This window comes from Hordeum vulgare, chromosome 1H (genome assembly GCF_904849725.1).
Source record: "Hordeum vulgare subsp. vulgare chromosome 1H, MorexV3_pseudomolecules_assembly, whole genome shotgun sequence".
NCBI classification, from domain to species: Eukaryota; Viridiplantae; Streptophyta; class Magnoliopsida; order Poales; family Poaceae; genus Hordeum; species Hordeum vulgare.
In genome coordinates this window covers 493,102,862-493,129,086 of record NC_058518.1, presented here as the reverse complement: position 1 = coordinate 493,129,086, position 26,225 = coordinate 493,102,862, and the positions used below count along the sequence as shown (strand labels likewise).

At 46.1% G+C, this 26,225-nt stretch overlaps 1 long non-coding RNA gene across 1 annotated transcript; it reads left to right on the top strand.

Annotated features, from left to right (window-relative positions):
- Positions 1-17,484: 17,484 nt before the first annotated feature.
- LOC123418205 lies at positions 17,485-19,092 on the top strand. Its single transcript, XR_006617565.1, has 2 exons — positions 17,485-18,380; positions 18,458-19,092. It is a non-coding gene; the product is annotated as an uncharacterized LOC123418205 (long non-coding RNA).
- Positions 19,093-26,225: the final 7,133 nt, after the last annotated feature.

Sequence of the window (26,225 nt, the reverse complement as noted above, 5' to 3'; positions counted from 1 at the left end):
CTCGTCGTAAAGGGTTACGTCGATCCAAGCTTCAACACTGATCCGGATGACTCTAAGTCACAAACCGGATAGGTATATATTCTTAATGGGGGTGCGGTAAGCTGGTGCAATTCCAAAAAAAGCGTCGTAGCTGATTCTACATGTGAAGCGGAGTACATAGCAGCCTCGGAGACGGTTAAGGAAGGTGTCTGGATGAAGCAGTTCATGACAGACCTTGGAGTTGTGCCAAGCGCACTAGATCCAATAACTCTGTTCTGTGACAACACTGGTGCCATTGCTGTAGCCAAGGAACCAATGTTTCACAAGAGGACCAGACACATCAAACGATGCTTCAACATCATCTACGACTATGTTGAAGGAGAGGACATAAATATTTGCAAAGTGCACACGGATCTGAACATTGCAGATCCACTGACTAAACCTCTTTCGCGAGCTAAACATGACCGACACCAGAACTGTATGGGTGTTAAATTTGTTACATTGTAAAATCACATAGAGATGTGATGCTAGATTATTGACTCTAGTGCAAGTGGGAGACTGTTGGAAATATGCCCTAGAGGCAATAATAAAATAGTTATTATTATATTTCCTGTTACAATATAATCGTTTATTATCCATGCTATAATTGTATTGAATGGAAACATAAATGCATGTGTGGATGTATAGACAAAATAATGTCCCTAGTGAGCCTCTAGTTGACTAGCTCGTTGATCAAAGATGGCTAAGTTTTCCTAGCCATGGACAAGTGTTGTCACTTGATAACGGGATCACATCATTAGGAGAATGATGTGACGGACAAGACCTAAACTATAAACGTAGCATGTGATCGTGTCATTTTTTTGCTATTGTTTTCTGCATGTCAAGTGTATATTCCTATGACCATGAGATCATGTAACTCACTGACACAGGAGGAATGCTTTGTGTGTATCAAACGTCGCAACTTACTCGGCGACTATGAAGGTGCATTACATGTATCTCCGAAGGTGTCCGTTGAGTTAGCATGGATCAAGACTGGGATTTGTCACTCCGTGTGATAGAGAGGTATCTCGGGGCCCACTCGGTAATACAACATCACAAACAAGCCTTGCAAGCAATGTGACTAAAGAGTTAGCCACGTGATCTTGTATTACGAAACGAGTAAAGAGACTTGCCGGTAACGAGATCGAAATAGGTATTGGATACTCATGATCGAATCTCGGGCAAGTAACATACCAAAAGACAAAGGGAATGGTATACGGGATTATATGAATCCTTGACATAGAGGTTCAACCAATAAGATTATCGTAGAATATGTAGGATCCAATATGGACATCCATGTCCCGCTATTGGATATTGACCGAGATGTGTCTCGAGTCATGTCTGCATAGTTCTCGAACCGCATGGTCTACACACTTACGGTTCGGTGATGTTTCGGTATAGTTAAGTTATAGGTGCTGGTGACCGAAGTTTTGTTAGGAATCCCAGATGAGATCCTGGAAGTCACAAGGAGTTCCGTAATAGTGCGGAGACGAAGATTGATATATAGGATTGTTGCATTTGGCTTCCGGAAAGATTTCAGGCATTACCGGTAAAGTACTGGGAGTGACGAATGGGTTCCGGGGTTTTACGGGGAGGGGCCACCCACCCGGAAGGGAACCTAATAGGCCCATGGGTGGTGCACCAGCCCTTAGTGGGCTGGTGAGGCTAGCCCAATAGGACTATTTCGGCCAAGAGAGCAACAAAGGAAAAAGAAGGAAAAAAGAGAGGAAGTGGGAAGGAAGGAAAGGACTCCTCCTTCTAAACCGAATTGGAAGAGGAATCCTTCCTCCCTAGCTCGGCCGACCCCTCCTACTTGGAGTAGGAGGCAAGGCTCCACCCCTTGGTTCCTCCTATATATACTAGAGGTTTTGGGGTTTTGAGACACAACTTTGCCACGTGCAACCCTAACTTCTAGTTCGTAGTTCTTCCTCTAGATCGGATTTCTTCGGTGCTTAGGTGAAGCCCTGCAGGAATAGATCACCACCACCACCAGCGCACAGTCACGCTGCCGGAGAACTCATCTACTTCCCCGTCTCTCTTGCTGGATCAAGAAGACGGAGATCGTCATCGAGTTGTACGTGTGCCTAACGCGGAGGTACCGTCCGTTCGGTACTTGATCGGGGTTGTTCGTGGGACGGCGATTTGAATCGCGAAGACGTACCACTACATCATTCGCGTTTATTAACGCTTCCCGCTTAGCGATCTACAAGGGTATGTGGATACGATCTCCTTCTCGTAGATGATCGTCACCATTATAGGTCTTCATGTGCGTAGGAAATTTTTTGTTTCCCATGCAACGTTCTCCAACAGTGAAATCTTTCGAAGCTTGACAATCACAATGAATACCATAAAGTGTTCGTCCAAGCAATTCATGAATGATTAGTATAAGGAAGAGAATTTTCACATATAAATATATTATCTTGGACATCTTTTGTGATTGTGAGCACCCATTAATTATTTTCAAACTTGAGCAAATTAGTTGAAGTTCGACAAGGAAGACAACGTAATGATTTATGGTTGCATATATTTGCATAGAAGTTATATTGTTATGGATCCTCTAACATGTGTCGTTTGCTTAGGATCTTTTGCTAGCCAAAAAATCGTACTAAGTAGAGATACTACTTGTGCATCCAAAAACCCTTAAACCTAGTTTATTGCCATGGGTGTCCACCATACCTACCTATGGATTGAATAAGATTCTTTAAGTAAGTTGTCATCAGTGCAAAAAGGCAATAAAAATTGCTTCTAAATGTGTTTGATCATTTAGTGTAAGAGAAAATTGAGCGTTGTACGAACTTGTGATGGCAAAGTAATAAAAGCGATGGACTGCATAATAATGGTTGCTATCATAAGGGGCAATATAACGTGATGTTCTTTTGCATTAAGGGATTGTGCATACAAAACCAAAAAGCGCATGGCAACCTCTCCTTCCCTCTGCAAAGGTCCTATATTTTACCTTTCAGTATTACTTTTATGCAAGAGTCAATAGTATGCATTCTCATTTCAACCTCTATAATTCTCTAGTTGGGAAGCATCATTTGGTGGGGAAAGACCTAGGCACATATGGCCAATCAAATATATTTGATTATGACTTATTATTGTTGACAATTATCTCTATGATAAATGAGTTGGGTGGTGAAACGTTAAGCCCCTATCTTTCTCTATGTTTGATGGATGCCATTTGTTCTAAAAATATGCTTTGAGCACTAGAAATCATAGAAGGTTGTATGATGATTGAGTATGTGAAGCTCTTACTTAGACTTTGTTGAGAATAAGTTGAATTACAATTGTTTGGTGACTAAGAACATAAGTTGTTAAGTTTCAAGAGAGTTCACTGTTTGAACCATAACATATGAATTGTTTGCTACTTTCTCATGATGACTTTTATAAGAACACTAGTAGAAAACAGGGCATTGAGCCAACCACATTGGACCCGGGTTGGATATTAACCGGTTCTAAAGGGTCTGTCCGCTGGGCCCCCTCCCTGCAGCAAATGGCCGCAAGGCCTTTAGGACCGGTTTGTAACACAAACCGGTCCTAAAGGGTTTTGGACCGTTTGCTGCAGGGAGGGGGGCCCAGTGGACAGACCCTTTAGAACCGGTTTGTATCACAAACCGGTGCTAAAGTTTTTCTCATTTTTGCAGCAACTGCGGGGCCCCGCTGTCAGACCCTTTAGCACCGGTTTTTAACACAAACCGGTCCTAAATCCCTCTCCTATATTCCACTCCGAGCTCAGCTCCATTTTTTCCAGCTCGAGCTCAACTTCATTTTTGTTCTCTCCTTCCTCTTGGGAGCTCTAATCCATCCCCATTTTTCTCCACCATTTGTCAAGATTGTTCGCACCCATCGGTCCTATGGTTAGCATCAACATTCCCTCTTCCGGCATTGCAAGTTTTGCTCGTTTTCTTGCTCATTTCATTTTTGTTGTGCTAGCTAGGTGTTTGATGAAATGCCTAAGCTAGAGAGAGTTCATCATTTGTTATGTATACATATGCAATTTGAGCTCAAATTTAATTATGATTTGTGGTTTTTTTTAGTGTCGCGCGCCTTGTCCCCTTCCTCACCGCCGTCGATCGCCCCGTCACCGACACAACCTTGGTGAGCCTATTGTTTTTATTTACCAAAACAAATTTTGATTTGTATGATTTACATATTTACTTGTATATAATTTTCTTATTGTGTAAGATTTTTTTTATATGTATAGCGCCATGGTTTTGATATCCGTCCCCGTTGGCCCTCGTCCAGTCTATGATTCGGATGTGGTATATTATCTTTTATAACTACATATTTTCATTTCCTGATTATATGACAATTAATTACGCCGACCAACTTGACATAGATATTTTTATCTAGGAGGTAGTGGAACCGGAAATGCCAATCAACCCTATTGTTGACAAGTTACACTTAGTTGAACAAGAAAATGTTGGCCTGAAAGAAAGATTGAAAAAAACTAAAGAAAGGTTGGAAAAAACTGAAAGAGAGAAGATGACCTTGGAAAAGGTTCTTGCCGGTGTCGTCGATGGTCACAAGAGCGAGATGGACGCAATGCGCCTGAAGATTAGAAAGATTAGAAAATATGCAATTAGTAAAGAGGCTTGGTATCATTATGCCGTCGGGTCAATTGTTACCTTTGTTGCGATTTTGATCGCATTTGTTGTTGTTTTTAAATGCATCAATTAGAGAGAGTTTTTATGGTTGGTTTCAGTGTGTATTTTTATGAGAACTATATATGTATGGTCACTACGCTACTTTGGTTTTAACGTGTGATGAACTTTTTGTATTAATTAATTAATTTAGTCATGATGATTTAGCATAATGGTTTTTGATAAATTTATATAATGCAGATGAACCGGCAATGGATGTACAGTGATCGACGTCGTCCCGAATTCCTTAATGGCATGCATAGTTTTCTCAATGCGGCTGATAAAAACAGGCAGAATGGATTTATTTTTTGTCCATGTAAAAAATGCCAGAATAAGAGGAATTTCCCTAACTCAAGAACCATACACACCCACCTGTTGCAAGAAGGCTTCATGCCCAGTTATTTTTCTTGGACCAAGCACGGAGAAAGAGGGGTTGTAATGGAAGACAATGAAGAAGAAGAGGATAATGATAACTATCCTATGTTCGGTGAACACGGAGATACTGAAATGGGGGAAGACGAGCCTGAACTTGAGGACATTGTTGATGAGTCTGATGATGATCTTCGTCAGGTCATTCGTGAAGAACAGATAAACTGCGCAAGTGAAAACGAGAGGTTGAAGTTGGAGCGCATGTTAGAAGATCACAAAAAATTGTTGTACCCAAATTGCGAAGATTGCCAGAAAAAGCTGGGCACCACCCTGGAATTGCTGCAATGGAAGGCAGAGAATGGAATATCTGACAAGGGATTTGAAAAGCTGCTGAAAATAATGAAGAAGATGCTTCCAAGAGATAACGTGCTGCCCTACAGTACGTACGAAGCAAAGAAGGTTGCCTGCCCTCTAGGATTGGAAGTGCATAAGATACATGCATGCATCAATGACTGCATCCTCTACCGCGGTTAGCATGAGACTTTAAATGCCTGCCCGGTATGCGGTGCATTTCGGTATAAGATCAGGCGAGATGACCCTGGTGATGTTGAGGGCGACGATCGCCCCAGGAAGAGGGTTCCTGTCAAGGTGATGTGGCATGCTCCTATAATACCACGGTTGAAACGTTTGTTCCGAAACAAAGAGCATGCCAAGTTGCTGCCATGGCACAAAGAAGACCGTAAGGAAGACGATATGCTGAGACAACCCGCTGATGGGTCGCAGTGGAGAAACATCGACGATAAGTACGAGGACTTTGCACGTGACCCAAGAAACTTAAGGTTTGGTCTAAGTACAGATGGCCTGAATCCGTTTGGGAGCAGAGTAGCAGTCATAGCACCTGGCCCGTGACTCTATGTATCTATAACCTTCCTCCTTGGTTATGCATGAAGCGTAAGTTCATTATGATGCCAGTGCTTATCCCAGGCCCGTCGCAACCCGGCAACAACATTGATGTGTACCTGAGGTCACTGGTTGATGAACTTTTAGAGTTGTGGGCTGACGAAGGTGTACGTGTGTGGGACGAGTACAAACAGGAGGAATTTGACCTACAAGGGTTGCTGTTTGTAACCATCAATGATTGGCCCGCTCTTAGTAACATCTCAGGACAGTCAAAAAAAGGGATACAGCGCATGCACACACTGTTTAGGCGAGACTGAAAGTATACATATAGGCAAGAATGTGTACCCGGGGCATCGCCGATTTCTTCCAGATAGGCATCCCGTAAGAAAGAAAGGAAAGCATTTCAAAGGCGAGGCAGATACACGGAGGAAGCCAACCCTCCCTAAAGGTACTGATATATATGACATGGTCAAAGATATAAAGGTAATCTTTGGTAAGGGTCCTGGCGCACAATCTGTTCCGAATGACGCCGACAACCACGTAGCCATGTGGAAGAAGAAATCTATATTCTGGGAACTACCCTATTGGAAATTCCTAGAGGTTCGCTCTGCGATCGACGTGATGCACGTGACGAAAAATATTTGCGTGAACCTGCTAAACTTATTGGGCGTGCATGGGAAGAAGTCGAGAGATACACCAAAAGCACGGCTGCACCACCAACGTATGCACGAACGAGACGACCTGATGAATCCAGAGAATTTCAAAGGTCCTGCCAGCTACGCTCTTATGAAGGAAGAGAATGAGATCTTTTTCCAAGTCCTGAGCAGTATCAAGGTCCCGTCTGGCTACTCATCGAACATAAAAGGAATACTAAACTTGGAAGGGAAAAAGTTCCAAAACCTAAAGTCTCATGACTGCCACGTGATCATGACCTAGTTACTTCCGATTGCATTGAGGGGGCTTCTGCCAGAAAACGTGCGAGTACCCATTGTGAAGCTATGTGCATTCCTCAACGCAATTTCTCAGAAGGCAATCGATCCAGCAACTCTACCAAGTTTACAGAAGGACGTGGTCCAATGTCTTGTCAGCTTCGAGTTGGTGCTCCCACCAACCTTCTTCAATATTATGACGCACCTCATAGTTCACCTAGTCCAAGAGATTTCCGTTCTCGGTCCTGTATTCTTACACAATATGTTCCCCTTTGAGAGGTTCACGGGAGTCTTGAAGAATTATGTTAAAAACCGTGCTAGGCCAGAAGGAAGCATGGTCAAGGGCTATGGAACAGAGGAGGTCATTGAGTTTTGTGTTGACTTTATTCCTGACCTGAACCCGATCGGTGTTCCTCAGTCGCGCCATGAGGGGAGACTGCGTGGAAAAGGCACGCTAGGAAAGAAACCAACAACATGTATGGACGAGCAATCTTTCACTCAAGCACACTACACAGTTCTAGTTAATTCCAGCTTGGCGGCTCCATATATCCAGGAACACAAGGATATTTTACGCTCGGAATACCCGGAGCAACCTGAAGATTTCATTGCTAAAGAACACGCGAAGACTTTCGGCGGTTGGTTGCAAAGACGTCTCATTAATGACAACATTGTTGAAGATGAGCTATACTTGTTGGCCAATCAACCATCTTTGACTGTATTGACCTTTAAAGGGTACGAGATAAATGGTAACACATTTTACACGGCAGACCAAGATAAAAAGAGCACCAACCAAAACAGTGGCGTCCGGTTTGATGCAAAAGACGACAACGGGCAAAGGGTCACATACTATGGTTACATAGAGCAGATATAGGAACTTGACTACGGACCTTCCTTTAAGGTCCCTTTGTTCTGGTGCAAATGGTTCAACCTGTCAGGCGTGAAGGTAGACCCGAAGTACGGAATGACAACAGTGGATCAGAAGAATCTTGGGTACGGCAATGATCAATTCGTCCTAGCCAATGATGTGGCTCAGGTTTTCTATGTGAAGGACATGTCTAGCAGACCGAGAAAAAGAAAAGATAAGGAAGCGAATACATCAGACGATGAGCCAAGGCGCCACATAGTTCTTTCAGGGAAAAGAAACATCGTGGGAGTCGAGGACAAGACAGACATGTCACAAGATTACAATAAATTTGATGAAATTCCTCCCTTCAAAGTCAAAGATGATCCAAGCATCCCGTTAAATGATGAAGATACTCCATGGTTACGGCGCAATCAGAAGAAAGGCAAGAAGAAAAATAGATAGGGGGTGTTGTTGGTGATGTGTAATAATGTATTAAACCTTTTATGTAATTGTGTTGACCATTTTGATAAATATCAAAAATTTGACCAGTTTCCACTAAATTTGACCATTTTGATAAATATCATTTTTATTTTTTAAGTGTTAAAATGACATTTAGACAATTTGTAAATAAATGTAAAAGAAAACAGAAAAGGGAAACAAAAAAGAAAAATAAAAGAAGAAACAGGAAAAAGAAAAAGGAAACAAAAAAATATCTTTATATTTTCAAATTAGTTTGATAAATATCTTATTTTTTATTTTTTTATTGTTTTAAATGACATTTAGACAATTTTTACACAAAATATCAGAAAATATAAATATGTTTTTATAAATATTTGATTTTACAAAAGCTTTTTGAGTCTACTTTGATTTTATAAATAAATGTAAAAGAAAACCGAAAAGGGAAACAAAAAAGAAAAATAAATGAAGAAACAGGAAAAAGTAAAAGGAAACAAAAAAATATCTTTATATTTTCAAATTAGTTTGATAAATATCTTATTTTTTATTTTTTTTATTGTTTTAAATGACATTTAGACAATTTTTACACAAAATATCACAAAATATAAATATGTTTTTATAAATATTTGATTTTACAAAAGCGTTTTGAGTCTACTTTGATTTTATAAATAAATGTAAAAGAAAACAAAAAAGGGAAACAAAAAAGAAAAATAAAAGAAGAAACAGGAAAAAGAAAAAGGAAACAAAAAGAAAAAGAAAACAGGAAACAGAAAAAAGGAAAAAAGAAAAAGGAAAAAAGCCTTTAGGACCGGTTTTTAACAACAACCGATCCTAAAGGTGGGTTCGCTCGCGCGCCCAATTTTTGGACCTTTAGTACCGGTTTGTGTTAACAACCGGTGCTAAAGGGTCTTTAGGACCGGTTGTCAACACCAACCGGTGCTAAAGGCTTGTACAGCCTAGACCTCTCCGGTGCCGCCATCTTCTCGCCTTCTCGCGCGTCTTCTCTCCTCACCGCCTCTCTCCTCGCCTTCTCTCCTCGCCGACTCGACGTCCTCGCTGCCTCCTCGCCGCCCCACGCCGCCTCCTCGCCGCCCCACGCCGTCGCCTCCTCGCCGTCGTTGCCTCCTCGCCGCCCCCACGCCGTCGCCTCCTCGCCGCCGTCGCCGTCCCACGCCGTCGCGTCCTCGCCGTCCCACGCCGTCCCACGCCGTCGCCTCCTCGCCGTCCCACGCCGTCGCCTCCTCGCCGTCCCACGCCGTCCCACGCCGTTGCCTCCTCGCCGCCCGTGGCCTTGGGGAGCAGCAGCAGCGACAGGAACCGGCTCGACTCCGGCACCGGAAGCAGCGACTTCATCTTCTTCTCCCACGGGAACGTCTCGTACGCCGACGCGATCTTGGTATTTGGTATGCGATCTTGGTATTTGGTTTGAGTTTAGAGATCTTACAATTTGTCTTATGTGATTGCATGTATCTTCACTCACATCATTGTAAATTCAAGAGCTTTAAACTCTTGTGATTTTTTTAAAGTCACCGTATATCCATATTGTTGTAGTTCCTATTTTCGTCTTCTTACGTTTTAGAATCCAATGTTTCCAAAACTATTTCTTAAAGATGAATCAACTGCCGAAACATGGTGGTATGGTCATATGCAAACCACATACTATTACTAGTATTAATAGGCCCGAAATTTTTGTTTCGCCCCGGACCCTCAAAATATTAGGACCGGCCCTGCCGATTCTAAGCGGACCCTTAGACTTTATTCTTACCGTTTTATCGATGGAGATCGCAAAGTCCTATGATTGTATAAATGAGGTGACGTTTCTAAAAAAAACACCCGAGCATTTGTGCCAGAACTGCGGTGAAGAAATCTGTGTCACACAATATAACTGTGTTGGCCAAGGGACCCTTTCGTCATGTCCCCCCGACCTCTCACTAGTTTTGCTGGGGAAAGTTTCCGACGATTCCGACGATTCCGTAAAACTTTCCGACGATTACGACTCCGACGATTCCGTAAAACTTTTCCGTAAAATTTCCGGTTCCGTAAAACTTTTCCGTAAATAATTTTGCTAAGTTAAATTCTTGTTACTAGCAGGTGTTGAGCTATGGATCCCCAAGAACCACATGATCAGCACGCCGATCAGCTCGCGGGAATGGGTGAGGCGGAGAAGGAAAGATACATGTGCCAGATGATTTTTGAAGATGCAACGGCCATATATCATGATGACGACGGTGGACATGCGTTTAGCAATCAATTTTTGAACGACTCCGGTGATGGAGCTGAGAATATAGAAGATGTAGTAGATGCAGAAGTGCCCTCCGGAACAAACTCTGCCAATGTATATCTCAAGTCACTGTTGACGCAACAATTAATTTGTATTGCACTTACTAACGAATCATTATTTTCCCGTTTAGGCGCCCTCCGGAACAGCTAGCGCAAGTACTGAGACAAAGTCGAAACGAGGCCCGGCCGCAAGGTTGAAAGATACTGCAAGGTACTCGATCGATAAAGTTGCTGCTGATGGCAAACCACTGGAACCCCCAGAAACTTATCGCAAATTTGTAAATCAGTGCGGAGTTGTTGTAAGAGACCTGGTCCCGATCAACTTAATAGAATGGAATAAGCCAAATACCGGCGCCAACGTTGGAGCTACTTATGTCGATGACAGATTGAAAAGAGTGCTTTGCGACACGGTCTGGCTAAATTTCAGCGTAGCGGAATATAAGAAGAAGAAAGTCGAGGAGTGGGCTTTGAATAAGATGGCCACACAATTCCAGAGGTGGAAGAAAGACTTGTGGAAGAAATATAAGGACGAAGATCCAGTTTTCACTGGGCACCTAGTGAAGATAAGAGACACTTGGCCTGATTTTAAGGCGTACAAGAAATCGGGTGTCTTTACATCCCGATCAGCCACAAATACGGAGAATGCGAAGAAGAAGAAATATCACCATATTTTGGGGTCAGGTGGCTACATGACTGCCCTGCCTAGGTGGCGACGCTATGAAGATGCGCTTCTGAAAAGAAATATCATTCCACAGACACATGACTGGCCCGATAGGTCCAAGTTCTGGTTGTTTGCGCATGGGGCAACGTTGGACGCTGAGACTGGGATGATTGTTGCGGAGGGACCATGGTCGGAAAAAATAACACAAGTCGTATCAGATCTAGAGAAGGCAATAGAAGCTGTTCAAAAAGGAACTTTTGTTCCCGATAGAGAAAACGACGAGTTGACGAAGGCACTCGGGAACCCCGAAAAGTGGGGACGAATACGAGGCTTTGGAGCCACTACCCCGTGGAACCAAGGGTTTCCGGCGGACCTTGGCACTTACAGAAGCCGTGGTAGAAGCAAGAGGAAGGCGCTGGGACGGATATCGACATTAGAAGAAAAGGTGGCGTTTCTCTTGAAGAAAGGGGGACACCCTGTACCTGACACTGAAGAGGAGGAAGAAGATCCTGCACCTGACGCTGATCAGCAGCAATTAGAAGACGATCCTGTAGGAGATGCCGTCCCATCTCAGCATAGAAGGAGCGTGGGTTCCACGCAGCTGCAGCTAGAAGACGGTCCTGCAGTCGAACCGTCGGCGCCTCACTACCCCATGGATGATGTCACGGAGAAGACAAACTATGAGATACATATGCCAATGGGGAACATATCCTTCATGGTGGCGTCAGGCTATGCTTTACCGAATCAACCTGGAGCAACCTACCATGGTGGTCAGATTCCAGCATCCCATGCTCGTGTCGGGTTGTCAACAATTACGCCGGGATGCCAGTCAATTGAGCTTGATATTCCTGGAGGTGAAGGCGAGAAGACACTGGGAGAAATGGAGCTTGGTATCATCTTGTGGAAGAAGAAACACATCGTGTTTCCTAACACGGTGCCAAGGCCACCGACTCCTCCAGGTACAAATGCACCACCTCCAACAATTACTGAATGTTGCACCACATGTAAGCCTATTTTTAATAGTTTTTTCACTTTCATACAGAGAATGCACGACCTCCAAGTCCACCCCCCAACGCACCTCCAAGTCCACCCCACAACGAAGATTGGGAACCCGAGGCCGAGAGTCCATCGCCCGTGCACTCCAGTGAGCCGACGGATGCGCCCACTACGGGTACGGCAAAGAGGAAGCTGCAGTTCAGAAGAAACGGGACTCCTCCCAAGAAGAGAGAAAGGAAACCCAATAAAGTCAAGACTCCCCCGAAGTTACCAGGCCTGATGACTCCGGAGGAACTAGACGAGGCCGTGAAAGCCAAAAATAAAGCATGGTTCGCACGGTTTCCCCTGAAGCCCCCTCCAGACATCTGGAAGGAAACTCTGAAGAACGTACCAAAGTGGAAAATTGAGCGCACCATCGACAACTTATATTATCCTGAACCGCCGCCACCGCCGCCCCTTTCAGACTATGAACGGTACATTGAAAAGATGCACATCGCACAGATGAAGCAGGCGGAGCAGATGAAGCAGGCGGAGCAGACGAAATGCGGGAAAAAAGTTCCCCAGCTCGGACAACAAGAAGCACAGTCAATTGCCCCGCTCAAGGTGTTATCTGACCAGGCTTCAGTGTCCGGTCCACGCATGGGCGACGTAGGTTACGCTATTGCTGATGTGGTATATAAATATAAGCCCGAGCACCCTCTGGTCGAAAATCCTAGTGCTCTAACAACCCAACTATGGAATTTACATGTTTGGTACTTGGAGGCCGCAAGGCAAAAGAGAGACTGTATCATGGCAACAGTTCAGGATCAACACTACTTCGGAGAGTATGGTGTGGAGGTTGGTTCGATGATTTTTTCCAGATGTACAATCAATGTGCCCTCGACAAAGCTATCGTCAGCTGCTACTGTTTGTAAGTGATTTATTTGTGTAATTTAATTATTTAGTTAAGCTCGCGTTCATTGCCCGTATAATTATCACTCACGAGACATTCTTTTAGTACGCTACTATGCAGAATGAAGATTCGTGAATACAGGCTGGCAGGAATCTGGGACTTTGGGTTCATTGACCCGTATTCGTTTCATCAAGAGACAATAGAAAAGTTCAACAAGGATACACCGGATGATTTGCTAAGGTTTTTTAAGCGACAAAGTACCAAAAAAGAAATACTTTGGCCCTACGGATTCAAGTGAGTGTTACTGTCTTGTACACATTCCATTTTGCTTACCTGATGTTAAGTGTAATTGATGAGTATGCATGACTACGTGTGTACACGTGCGCAGGTCCCACTTCATATTGTTCATCATTAGAATCGATCAAGGACAAGTTGAAGTCTGGGACCCGTTAACCTGGGACGCTGACACATGGAAGAGCGCGCGTCAGATGCTTCAAAGGTATATATATATCGGCCTCTTTCGTTCATCGGCCTCTTTTTCGTTCATTTCCTGATATCAAGTAAGTAATAATTAACTCTTGTATTCATTTTTCTTTGTCGGCCAGGGTTTGGCAAATGTTCATCAAGGAAGAACCCGGTACATGGGCAGACAAGCTCCACTTTCAGATTAACAAAGTAAGTAGTACTACGTACCCTGGTTTCAATACCATTACCATTTTCTTGATTATTATTAATTTGACTGAATTATGTTCTCGTATATAGGGTGTCCCGCAACAACCACAGGGCACTGATTATTGTGGATACTACGTTTGCGAGTACATTCACAGGATTATCAATGAGAAATCCCGTACTTCCAGAAATTTAGAGGTACGTAACTGGATCTTCACAACTTTATTTATGTTGCCATCAATTATGTTTAGTTTAGTTCATAACTTAATTGTTTTCATCTACTTCTTTTAAAGCTGCAACGAAAGCGGGCGATGCTCAGACCAATCCAACGTTACAAGGCAGTTGCGGAGGAATTGGCAGGATTTCTCCTCACGCAAGTCATAGATGAAGGCGGAGAATTTTTCCATCCTATGAACCAATAGCCAGCTCCCTTCTCTATGCAAGTATACAGCTATAGGAAACGAACTTCAAATTATGTAATAATAATCGGTCCAGTACTTCGTGTTACATGTATATATGTACTTTTATTTGGTGCACCAACATTTAACCGCAAACACGGAATCGGAAACACTTAACCGCAAACACGGAATCGGTGTTTGCGGATACGTGTTTCCGATTACGTGTTTCCGATTCCGTGTTCGTAAAAAACGGAACACGGACACACGGAATCGGAAACACGGAATCGGAAAGACGTAAACGGAAATACGGAACCGGAAACACGTAAACGAAAACCCTGAAAATACGGAACACGGAAACACCGAAATACGGAATCGGATACCCTGAAAAGAAAAGGAAAAAAAAGACAAAAAAGCATTAGGACCGGTTGGTGTTACCAACCGGTTCTAAAGGTCCTCCGCCTGCGCGCACTCTTCGGCGCCCACGTGGAGGCCTTTAGCACCGGTTTGTAACAGACCGGTGCTAAAGGGGGGGGCCTTTAGTCCCGGATACGTAGCACCGGATGTGTATCCAGGTCCAAAGGCCCTTACCAACCGGTTCTAATACCCCTTTCTCCACTAGTGGAAAGAGTTGTTGTTATGATGGTAGGAAAAGTGATTGAAATTATCATTGATCAAACTTATGCACTATTCTAGCATTCACACTTCATAAATTATTTCTTTTATCATTTACCTACTCGAGGACGAGTAGGAATTAATCTCGAGGATGCTGATACATCTCCAACGTAACGATAATTTATGAAGTATTCATGTCATGTTTGCCTATGTTTACAACACTTCTATATGTTTTTGTTGCACTTTATATGATTTATTTAGAACTAAGCCGGACTGATGTTATTTTCAGCAGAACTACCGTGGTGTTGTTTTTTGTGTAGAAACAATTCTTGGAATTGGACGAAACTTTTTGACAACTTTTTGGAAGAAAAGAGAAATACTCAAACAAAGAACCACCAGAGTGGGCCCCTGGTTCCCACTAGACACTAGGCCGCGCCATTCCCCCTGACCTGGGGTGACGTCTAGTGGGAACCTCGTGGCCCATCTTGGCGTGATTCCAATGCCCAAAAATCATATAAATATAGAAACCTCCACAAATAACCCTAGACGAGAAGTTCCGATTCCGGAGGCCTCTGTAGCCACGAAAAATCAATCCGGAGACATTCCAGTAACTTGCCGGAGAGGGGAATATTGTTGGATTGAATATTCATGTTTGGGAGCACATGTTATATGTCTTGCATGCGGATACCCATAGTGACATTGGGGTATTCAAGTGATTCACTTGATATATGTTGTGGCATCAACTCGCGGATTCCCGAGGTGACATTGGGATATTCTAGGCATAGGGGTTGATTGCACGTTTTCATACTATTTTCTCTGATAGAAATCTTGGTGTGCTCCTTGAAGTTTTTTTTGTGTTGGATTGAGTATTATGAATCAGAATTTATTATGGTGTTATTTTAGTACGAACTATTGATAGATCGATCAAAAAGGATAACTTGTTATATTAGTACGAACTCTTGGATAGATTTATTGGAAAGAATAACTTTGAGGTGGTTTCGTACCCTACAAACAATTTCTTCTTATGTTCTCCGCTAGATAGGAACTTTGTAGTGATTATTTATCACACGTTGAGGGAATGTTTTATTAACTAACTATGTTAGCATTGTTGAGAGATTGCACTAGCAAAAGTACACACTCTAGGCCTCATTTTCAAGCATTGCAATAACGTTTATGCTCACTTTTGTCACTTGCTATCTTGTTGTTTTTATATTTCAGATTACAAAAAACTATATCGACTATCATTACTGCACTTGTATCACCATCTCTTTGCTAAACTAGTGCACCTATACAATTTACCCTTGTATCAGGTGTGTTGGTGACACAAGAGACTCTTTATTATTTGGTTGCGGGGTTGTTTGAGAGAGACCATCTTAATCCTACGCCTCCCACAATTTGATAAACTTTGGTCATCCACTTGAGGAAAATTTGCTACTGTCCTACAAAACTCCACGCTTGGAGGCCCAACACGAGTCTAGAAGAAGAAGTTGTTTAGTAGACATCAGGAGGTGGTATCTCGAAAGACCCGACAAGAGCCGGATACTCAGGTTGTAGGTGAAGATTGCATGGCCGAGGCTGACACCTTGGCCGCCAAAGACCAGGAGGAGGAATCCCTCCTCGCAAACAGAGAGGGAGATCCTGGACAATCCAAGCTCTCTCCAAAGACAGTTCCAGAGACCAGCCAGCCTCCAAAATCATCTACACTAGCTTCTCTGAGCGGAGAAACTGTGAAGCTGCACCGGAAGCCGCCTACAATAGAGCAGCCCCAAACTGGGTGGTCGGCCATGATGGAGGAGGGTCTGAATGACTCCTCCATCACTGAAGAACACCGCACTCTTCTGAGTGCAGTTCTACAAAGCATTCGATTCATTGACAGCGGATTGAATGAAGCTTTTGACGTCCTATTGACGGGCTTCAAGGTAATTTACACTATATTTTTTACAAAGTAGTTTTAACTTATGGGTTTATACGCAATCCTCGTATTCAGTAGCCCACATGCCCTCTATGAGTTTGAAAACTCGTACGGGTCAAAATAGTGCGGAAAAAACACATATATAATTGTAAAAATGGCTCGTATTCCTGAAGACTCTGGTATGATGATAAAAAGAACTTAGTAGAGGATCCAAGAAATCTATAACTTGGGTGTGTGACACGTATAAAATAATTGTGCAGGCCTCGTATTCGGTAGCAGCCCCAACTCCTTGGAGTTGGCGGAAATGAATCAAAAGCTTAAGAGCTCCGGGGAAGAGCTCAACTTGCTTAACAAACGATTCGACGACGCTCAAGGTAAGTTTGAACTGCACTATTAGCAGTAGTTTTCTCATCAAGGTGACATATTTCTACTTGTATCCTTAAGTGTGAAGTGTTTTCATGACAACTATAGTCGCCATCGCGGAGGTCAAGAAGCTCAAGGCCGAACTAAACAAGGCGATGGTACCAAACAAAAGGCAGCCGTCGGCCGGTGACAAGCACGAGGCCTGGGTTGCTGAGATGCACCAAGATTTCAAGGACCCCTTCATGAAATATAAATTCATTGAGCATAAATATGTCGAGTTGTCATATTTTTACGCGTAATCGCCTAAAAAAAGTTGTTTGTGCTTGCCATTTTAATTATGTCGAGATGCCATATTTATACGAATTTTTAAAAAATATGACGATTAAGTTATTTTTTATCAGACAAGTAAGTACTTACTAATATGACAGGTAAGTGCAACAAATATGGTAAGTACGAGCAAAAAAGAAATTATCGAAACATGTCAACATGAAATCTAGTTTTAAAAATCTCGTCGCGATAAAGTTTGTAATGAAAACGGATCATTGATTGACATGATGGTTTAGAAAATGCAAAGCTGTTAAACAAGCTCTCTGCATCAGCCGCCATATAACAAAAAGGCTGTTGCGCATTGTATGCAGTTTAGATTTTTCCTATATTTAAATAACACCCTTTAGACTTTATTCTGCTAACACCACCTTCTACCAGCGGCCCAAAAAACTGCATTAGCCCCGAATAAACACCACCTTCTACCCCCGCAGCAACCCCACCTCTATGCCCACCTTCTTCCCCGCACGGCCGCACCTACCCTGCTCCCTTTCCCTGGTGTCGCGGCAGCCCAAGATCCGCGCAGCTCCGGCGAGCTCGCCGCCACCCATGAGCCTCTCCGTGTGACGTCGTCGCTCCTCACCACCTCCCTGCGTGTCCGCCGTTGCAGATTGACTGTCGCGTGCATCCGGGCGCTGCCATCCACCGCGCCCACGCCGACGGACTCACCCTGCCACCGGCATCTCCCCCTCCAGCCTTCTCCTCCCGGCGCCCCCGCATTAGCTACATCTGCCGAGGAGGCCGGATCCCGCGATGGGAGGGGGTGGCGGCCGTGAGTGTGTCCGTGAAGGCTAGATCCAACGCTGGGAAGGGCCGGTGGCTGCGCGTGTGCCTAGGCAGGATCTTGCGCTTTTGCACCATGGAAACGGCATCGCGGCCATGGAGCTTCTGCTCCCGGTGAGGGAGGACGCCGGTTGGCTCTGCGTGGGGTACCCGCTCTGCGAGATCCGGTGCACTGCAGTACGGTTCCGTAGGCGTCACAGTCCCCGGGCGGGCGCGTGCGCAGTGCATTTGAGCAGTGAGGTGGCATTCCAGCGCCATCTGCCATGGATCTCCAGTCAAAGCTTGACGTAGCCATCGCAGTCTCGCAGACAGTCTTGCTGAGAAGGAACATGTATCTGATTTGCCTGAAACTAACCGTCACCGCCATACCACTGTGTAACCACATCTCTTAACTATCGAACCTTGCAGAACCGGAAGCTGACCGTGGAGAACGAGAAGCTCCAGTACCGTGTCTCCCACCTCATCCGAACAATCAAAGAGGCGGAGTCAAGATAGAAGAAGCCTCTGATAAGCTGGATGCAGTAAAACTAGTTCTATTTTTTGTTTGGAGAGAGCCGTGAGGACGGTCAGCTCGCGAACCTGTCTTATCTGCTCGGTCTTGTTGTCTGTCGGAGTTGGCTTGAACTGTTCTTGTGAGCTTGATGAAATGGGTCTGGTACGTGTAAGTTTATATAGCAGTAATGTATTGATCAGGTCAGTTATTTGTGTCAACGGACATTGAACAGCGTGTTGCAAGCTTGGGGATGGATTTGAAGAAGCTGGAGAAGAAAAACAATCTACGTGTGCAAAGCTTATTCTTGAGTAGTGGTGTTATTTCCTGGGTGCTAGGGTGGAACGCTTGGGAATGGATTTTGAATTCGGGAGTTCGGATGTGATTCGTCGACAGAGATAGGGGCAGTGTTCTTAGGCACCTTTGGACATGCAGTTCGTCCACGTGTTTTTGTGTTTTCTTTAGCACTGTTGTTCAGTTTAGTTCTCTCGCAACGACGAATCCCAAAAGTGCACTGTACTCCAGTTCAGAAAAATTGAGGTTTGTTTTTGTTGTTTTTGCAGGAGTGGATAAACAACAAAATGAAAAGGAAAAGAAGTGAACTACAGCCTTGTGATGTTAATTTCTGAATGTATTTTTGTGTTTTGTTGTGATGTTAATTTTTATAGGAGTGCACTAATACAAATGCCCGTTCGTTGCACCGGACAAGAAAAAAATGTTGGTAGTAAACAACATAACAATCTCAACCAATACATAGTGATGTGGTTATAGTCCTAGGGTAGGGTCATAGGTCTGCGCTATAGGTCCTATCCAAGGACTACCCGTCATAGAAGACAAGGCCCTTAGACAGTTCCGACTGAACTAAGTACGCCCCATCATCCAGTCGGTGACGATCCACTCGGAGCATATCTAACGTACCGGCTAGAATCCACTCTGTACACCGTAACCTCCCAGGAGGGCAACGGTCATACGTTTTCATACACCATTATTAGCATCTAAAGCTTACGTTACTTGTAACGTAAACGTTTACTCGCCACTATTCCACACCTGTCCACCGGGCCATTATGAAGGTCAGCGCACTCTATATAAGCCACCCTTCACCACTAGTACGGGGGTTGGCACTTGCTGTAATCCTACAATACACTCGACACAAAGCTCCCAAGAACACTGAGACGTAGGGCTATTACCTCCACCGTAGAGGGACTTGAACTCATACATCCTCGCCGTAGCTAAGGCTCTGCCCATATACTTTCGTACCCCATACTTCTACTGTCAGACTTTACCCACGACAGTTGGCGCCCACCGTGCGGCAGGCGTCTAAGCGACTTCCGGCGAGTTAGCGATTTCATCTTTTCGTCATGTCGTCCGACGGAGATCTGTGCATGGGTCATGAGATCCTCTTCGGTGCACACTCCTTCATCGCCGACGATTCGGCATGGCTTCGGGATGCGCCCCTCGACGTCAAGGCGCTTCTGGGTCGCGGGGCTACGCACTTCCGTGCCAGTTCCTGCGGCGTTCTTCTTCTTCAGCCATCGACCCCGGTGTCGATCTTCGCCCCCGTCACGCGCCGCAACAAGCGATCCCGTCGTCCACGGCTCCAGCGTTGGGTGCGACACGCCCAACCGCGACAAAACGTGTCCTCTCAAGTGGCGCTGCTCGAATCGGTTGTGGTCCCGCCGTCATCCCAGTACTTGGAGTCAGTTCCGACTGAACTACCTACCGAGTATGCGGGTCACGGGCCTGCAGCCGAAGTACTCATGGCCGATTCCCACGAAAGTCCCCTCGGGACTGGTCGGAACGAGCGTGAGTTCGGAGAATCATCCGACGCTCGTCGTCAGCACCATCGTTCTTCCAGTCGACGCACTCGCCAGAGCAACGTCGAGGTGTTCCGCACACCCATCCTCAACTTGGCTGCAGCCGCCAGGATAGCTGATTCTCTCCAGCCGACTGATTTGGAGGCTGGTAGAGGAATCGAGCAGATTCGTGCCTTGTTACACATGGCGCAGCAGCAAAACTCGGTGGTCTCCCGGTCGCACAACAGGATCCACAACGGTTCCGTTCAAGCGAACACGCATCGGTCGGTTTTCAGTCCCGACTCTCACCAGCGACGCAGAGGAGGCAGCCGTTCCAGTGACCCGAGTCGGAATCCGCTTTCCATTCGGTCCCACCCTGAAGATCGTCGCCGTTCGCGTACTCCTCCGCGGAGTGGGCCTTACGGACCTCGGCATTACGATGATCGTCGTTCGGGCGGTGGCGCGCATGATCCAAGGCCTGATGCAAGAGGGTACATCACTCAGAAGAAGGTCGATAGAAGTCGAGCCCACCGTGATGGTCATGATAGAGACCGTCCGAGTGGAAGCAGGACCGTTGTTTCTGGCCCCGAGTGCTTCAGTCGGGCCATCCGCTCAGCTGACATCCCTCCCAACTTCCGATTAGCGACGGGAATCAGCAAATTCAGAGGAGAGTCCAAACCAGAAACTTGGTTGGACGACTACAGAGTGGCGGTCCAGATCGGTGGCGGAGATGACCATGTCGCCGTGAAACATCTCCCACTGATGCTCGACAGTTTGACGCGAGCTTGGCTAAACCAGTTAGCTCCGTCAAGCATCTATAGTTGGGCAGATCTGGCCCGAGTCTTCATCAGGACCTTCGAGGGAACGTGCAAACGCCCTGCTGGTCTCGTAGAGCTTCAGCACTGTGTCCAGAAGCAAAACGAGCCCTTGCGCGATTTCATCCAGCGCTGGACGACCCTCTACCACACGGTGGAGAATGTCACGGAGCACCAAGCAGTCTACGCCTTCAAGGCAGGCGTTCGGTACAGAGATATGTACCTGAAGTTTGGTCGGACAGGCGACATCTCCATGAGCAAGATGAGGGAGATAGCCGTGCGCTATGCAAATGGCGAAGAGGAGGACCGCATATGTAGCGGCAAGCATAAGTCGGTCGCCAACGGAGATGGGAGCAACACTCGGAAGCAGAAACAGAAAGCTCAATCCACTCCGCAAGCAGAGGCGGCAACCGTTACAAATGCCAAGTTCAAAGGCACGGGGAAAGCACAGTACACCCCCAAGAAGAGACAGTCAGGAAATTCCATCCTAGATCAACCGTGTCCAATCCACACGAAGACGAATGAAGAAGGCAATGTCATATTGCTGAAGCATACCACTCGGCAATGTCGCCTCCTGATCCAAGGATTCGGTGAAGGACAGCCGAGTGAGAAAGACGCCGAGCAAGATGATGAGGACAAGGAGGATCCGTTCCCTCAAGTCCATGCAACATTGATGATTTTTGCTGATGTGGAAAGCAAGAGTCGACTGAAGCTGGTCAACAGGGAGGTAAACTTGGCAACCCCATCCACTCCCACGTTCCTCAAGTGGTCACAGACTGCAATCACCTTTGATCAGTCAGACCACCCAGCACACGTACCCACCCCAGGGAGGCAAGCTCTGGTTGTCGACCCGGTGGTGGAAGGAGTTAGGATGCGCAAAGTCCACATGGACGGCGGCAGCGGTTTGAATATCATGTACACCGATACTCTCAAGGGAATGGGCATTCCGATGTCCAGACTTAGCGAGAGCAGTATGCAGTTCCATGGAGTCGTCCCAGGAAGAAAAAGCCAAATCACTCGGCCAGATTGCGTTGGATGTCGTTTTCAGCTCTGACAAGAACTTCCGCAAAGAGAAGTTGACATTCGAGGTGGTAGACTTCCATAGTGCATACCATGCGATTCTGGGTCGTCCGGCATATGCGCGTTTCATGGCCCGTCCATGTTACGTCTATTTGAAGCTGAAGTTGCCCGATCCGAAAGGTGTGATTACTGTCACAGGCAATCGGCAGCGGGCCGAGGAGTGTCTGCAGCAGGGGTCGAGAATTGCAGATCATCAGATGGCTCTACTCGAGTTGGATGAGTACAAGAAGACCGCCGACCCCGCTGACCTGATGCGTTCAAAGAAGCCAGCTTCCGAGTCCGCATTCTAGTCGGCGGGAGACACGAAGAGAGTAAGCATCCACCCGACGGATGCCACTGCCGCCCCAACAAACATCTCCACCACCCTTGATCCAAAATAGGAAGCCGAGCTCATCCAATTCCTCCGTGAGAACTGGGACATTTTTGCATGGAAGCCTGCTGACATGCCAGGTGTACCCAGGGAGTTGGCTGAGACCGACTGCATGTGGATCCTACCGCTCGGCTCGTCCGAGAACGCCTGCGTCGGTCCGCCGCGCCCAAGAGGAAAGCAATCGGAGAGGAGGTGGCTAAACTTTTGGCAGCCAACTTCATTCGCGAGGTACACCACTCCGAGTGGCTCGCTAATGTTGTCATGGTGCCCAAGAAGGACAAGACTCTCCGTATATGCATCGATTTCAAGCATCTCAATAAGGTCTGTCCGAAAGATCACTTCCCGCTCCCCCGCATTAATCAAATCGTTGATTCGACTGCGGGTTGCGAGCGCTTATCCTTCCTTGATGCCTATTCGGGCTATCATCAGATCCGTCTGTATGGTCCGGATGAATTAAAAACAGCCTTCATCACCCCATTCGGGTGCTTCTATTACATCACTATGCCATTCGGTTTGAAGAATGCAGGAGCAACTTTTATGCGCATGATCCAAAAATGCCTCCTAGACCAGATCGGTCGAAATGTGGAGGCATATATGGATGATATCGTCGTCAAGTCACGCAAAGGTTTCGACCTGTTGACTGACTTGGCAGAAACATTCGCCAACCTACGTAGGTACGATATCAAGCTTAACCCAGCCAAGTGTTCATTCGGTGTTCCCAGCGGGAAGTTACTCGGTTTCTTCGTTTCCGAACGAGGGATCGATGTCAACCCCGAAAAGATCGGGACCATTGTTCGAATGGAGCGACCGGTAAGAGTACATGATGTTCAAAAGCTCACAGGTTGCCTAGCGGCTTTGAGCAGGTTTATCGCTCGACTCGACGAGAAGGCGTTACCTCTGTACCGACTCATGAAGAAGTCAGATACCTTCGAGTGGACAGACGAAGCCCAAATCGCATTCGACGACCTCAAAGCCCTGCTTTCCACCCAGCCGGTTCTTACTACCCCGCTCAGTAAAGAACCCCTTCTTCTATACATCGCGGCTACAAATCAAGTCGTCAGCACCGTTCTGACAGTCGAACGCGAAGAAGAAGGCCAGGCGTACAAGGTTCATCGGCCAGTATATTATGTTTCCGAAGTCCTGACTCCTTCCAAGCAGAGGTATCCCCATTATCAGAAGCTTATTTATGGGATCTACATGACTGCAAAGAAGGTGGCTCATTATTTCCAAGACCACTCAGTATCTGTCATATCTGACGCTCCGTTGTCGGAAATTCTCCACAATCGGGACGCATCAGGCCGAGTGGCAAAGTGGGCAATGGAGATGCTATACTGCGACATCAAGTTCGAAGCCAAGAAAGCTATAAAGTCTCAAACTCTTGCTTATTTCATAGCGGAATGGGTAGAACAACAGCTACCGACTCACATCTACTCGGCTCATTGGACCATGTTCTTCGATGGGTCCAAGATGTTGAATGGTTCCGGCGCCGGCGTAGTGCTCATATCCCTGAAAGGTGATAAACTCAAGTATGTGTTGCAGATCCATTTTGATTCTTCCAACAACGAAGCAGAGTACGAAGCTCTCCTTTACGGGTTGCGCATGGCCATCACACTCGGCGTCCGTCTCCTGATGGTCTATGGCGACTCAAATCTAGTGGTTAATCAAGTAATGAAGGAATGGGATGTAAGGAACCCCACCATGACTGCATACTGCAACGCAATAAGGAAGCTCGAGAAGAAGTTCGAAGGTCTGGAACTTCACCATGTTCCCCGACTGAAAAACCAAGCAGCATATGAATTGGCAAAGCTTGGATCCACACGGAGACCGGTCCCGAGTGATGTCTGCCTTGAGCACCTACACCTCCCCTCGGTAAAATAAGATCCTTTTACAAAGGAACCTGTACAACCGAAGAGCTCAACAGATCAGACTGAAGTCGAGGTTCCCGCTGTGGTTAACTTGATCATGGAGATTCTAGTTGTCATTCCCGAATGGACCGTGCCATTCATTGCGTACATCCTGAGGCAAGAGTTACCGGAAGACGAGGTCCAAGCTAGGCAGATCATTCGCACGTCGAAGTCCTTCACTGTCATTGATGACCAGTTATACAGAGAAAGTGTTTCAGTCGTCCTTCAGCGGTGTATCTCTCCTGAGGAAGGGCAGTTAATTTTGGAAGAAATTCACTCGGGAACCTGCGGCCATCATGCCTCCTCAAGGGCAATCGTCACCAAAGCATTCAGAGCTGGTGTCTTCTGGTTGCAGGCGAATGAAATGGCAAAAGATATAGTCGACCGTTGCGAAGGTTGTCAGTTCTATTCAAACAAGTCCCACAAGCCAACGTCTGCGCTGAAGACAACTCCTCTTGCTTGGCCATTCGTCATGTGGGGATTAGATACAGTAGGACCATTCAGAACAGGCCAAGGAGGATTCACCCATCTGCTGGTAGCAGTCGACAAATTTACCAAGTGGATTGAAGCCAAGCCTATCAAGAAGCTTGATGCCCTTACAGCCATCAAATTTATGAGAGACATCATCGCCAGATACGGGGTTCCACACAGCATAATCACCGACAATGGCACAAACTTTGCCTCGGACAGGTTCAAAGTTTTTTGCGCAGGCCAAGGTATCCGAGTGGATTTTGCATCCGTGTCGCACCCCCAAACAAACGGGCAAGCAGAGCGGGCGAATGGACTTATTCTTCAAGGGTTGAAGCTTCGACTCCTGTGAGAAGTTGGACATGCCGCCGGTGCATGGGTCATCGAGCTGCCTTCGGTGCTGTGGGGCCTCCGCACAACTCCGAATAGATCGATAGGGCGATCCCCGTTTTTCCTCGTTTATGGAGCAGAGGCAGTCCTTCCGAGTGACTTGCTTCACAACTCTCCACAGTCGAACTCTTCTCCGAAGCCGAAGCAGAGCAAGCCAGGCAAGACAGACTGGACCTTTTAGAAGAGGAGCACGAGATGGCACTTATCCGTTCAACAATTTATCAACAAGATCTGCGGCGATTTCATGCGCGGCACGTCAGGAGCCGCACGTTCCAAGCAGGAGACCTGGTGCTCCGAGTGGATCAACAGAGACCACACAAGTTGGCTCCCGCCTGGGAAGGACCGTTCATCATTTCTAAGGTGCTGAACAACGGAGCATATCGACTCTACAACCTCGACAGGGAAACAGACGAGCCGCGAGCATGGAATGGAGATCTACTGGAGCGCTTCTACACATAACCGCCGACGGAGACAATGTAAAGAAGAAGTCTCATCGAAGTAATACAAGGTAGATTAATTTCTTGCCGATTCAAAATTCTTCCGCGTTTGCAGACTCCGGTCAAAAAAACTAACTCCGAGTGTGTACTAAAAGTCACACTCGAGGACTTAGCTGCGACCCAGAGTCGCCTAAGTAAACAACTCGCTCCGAGTATGCACGAAAAGTCACACTCGAAGACTTAGCTGTGACCCAGAGTCGCCTAAGTAACAACTCGCTCCGAGTGTGCACGGAAAGTCACACTCGGAGACTTAGCTGCGACCCAGAGTCGCCTAAGTACAAACTCGCTCTGAGTATGCACTAAAAGTCACACTCGGGAACTTAGCTGCGACCTAGAGTCGCCTAAGTAAACAACTCGCTCCGAGTGTGC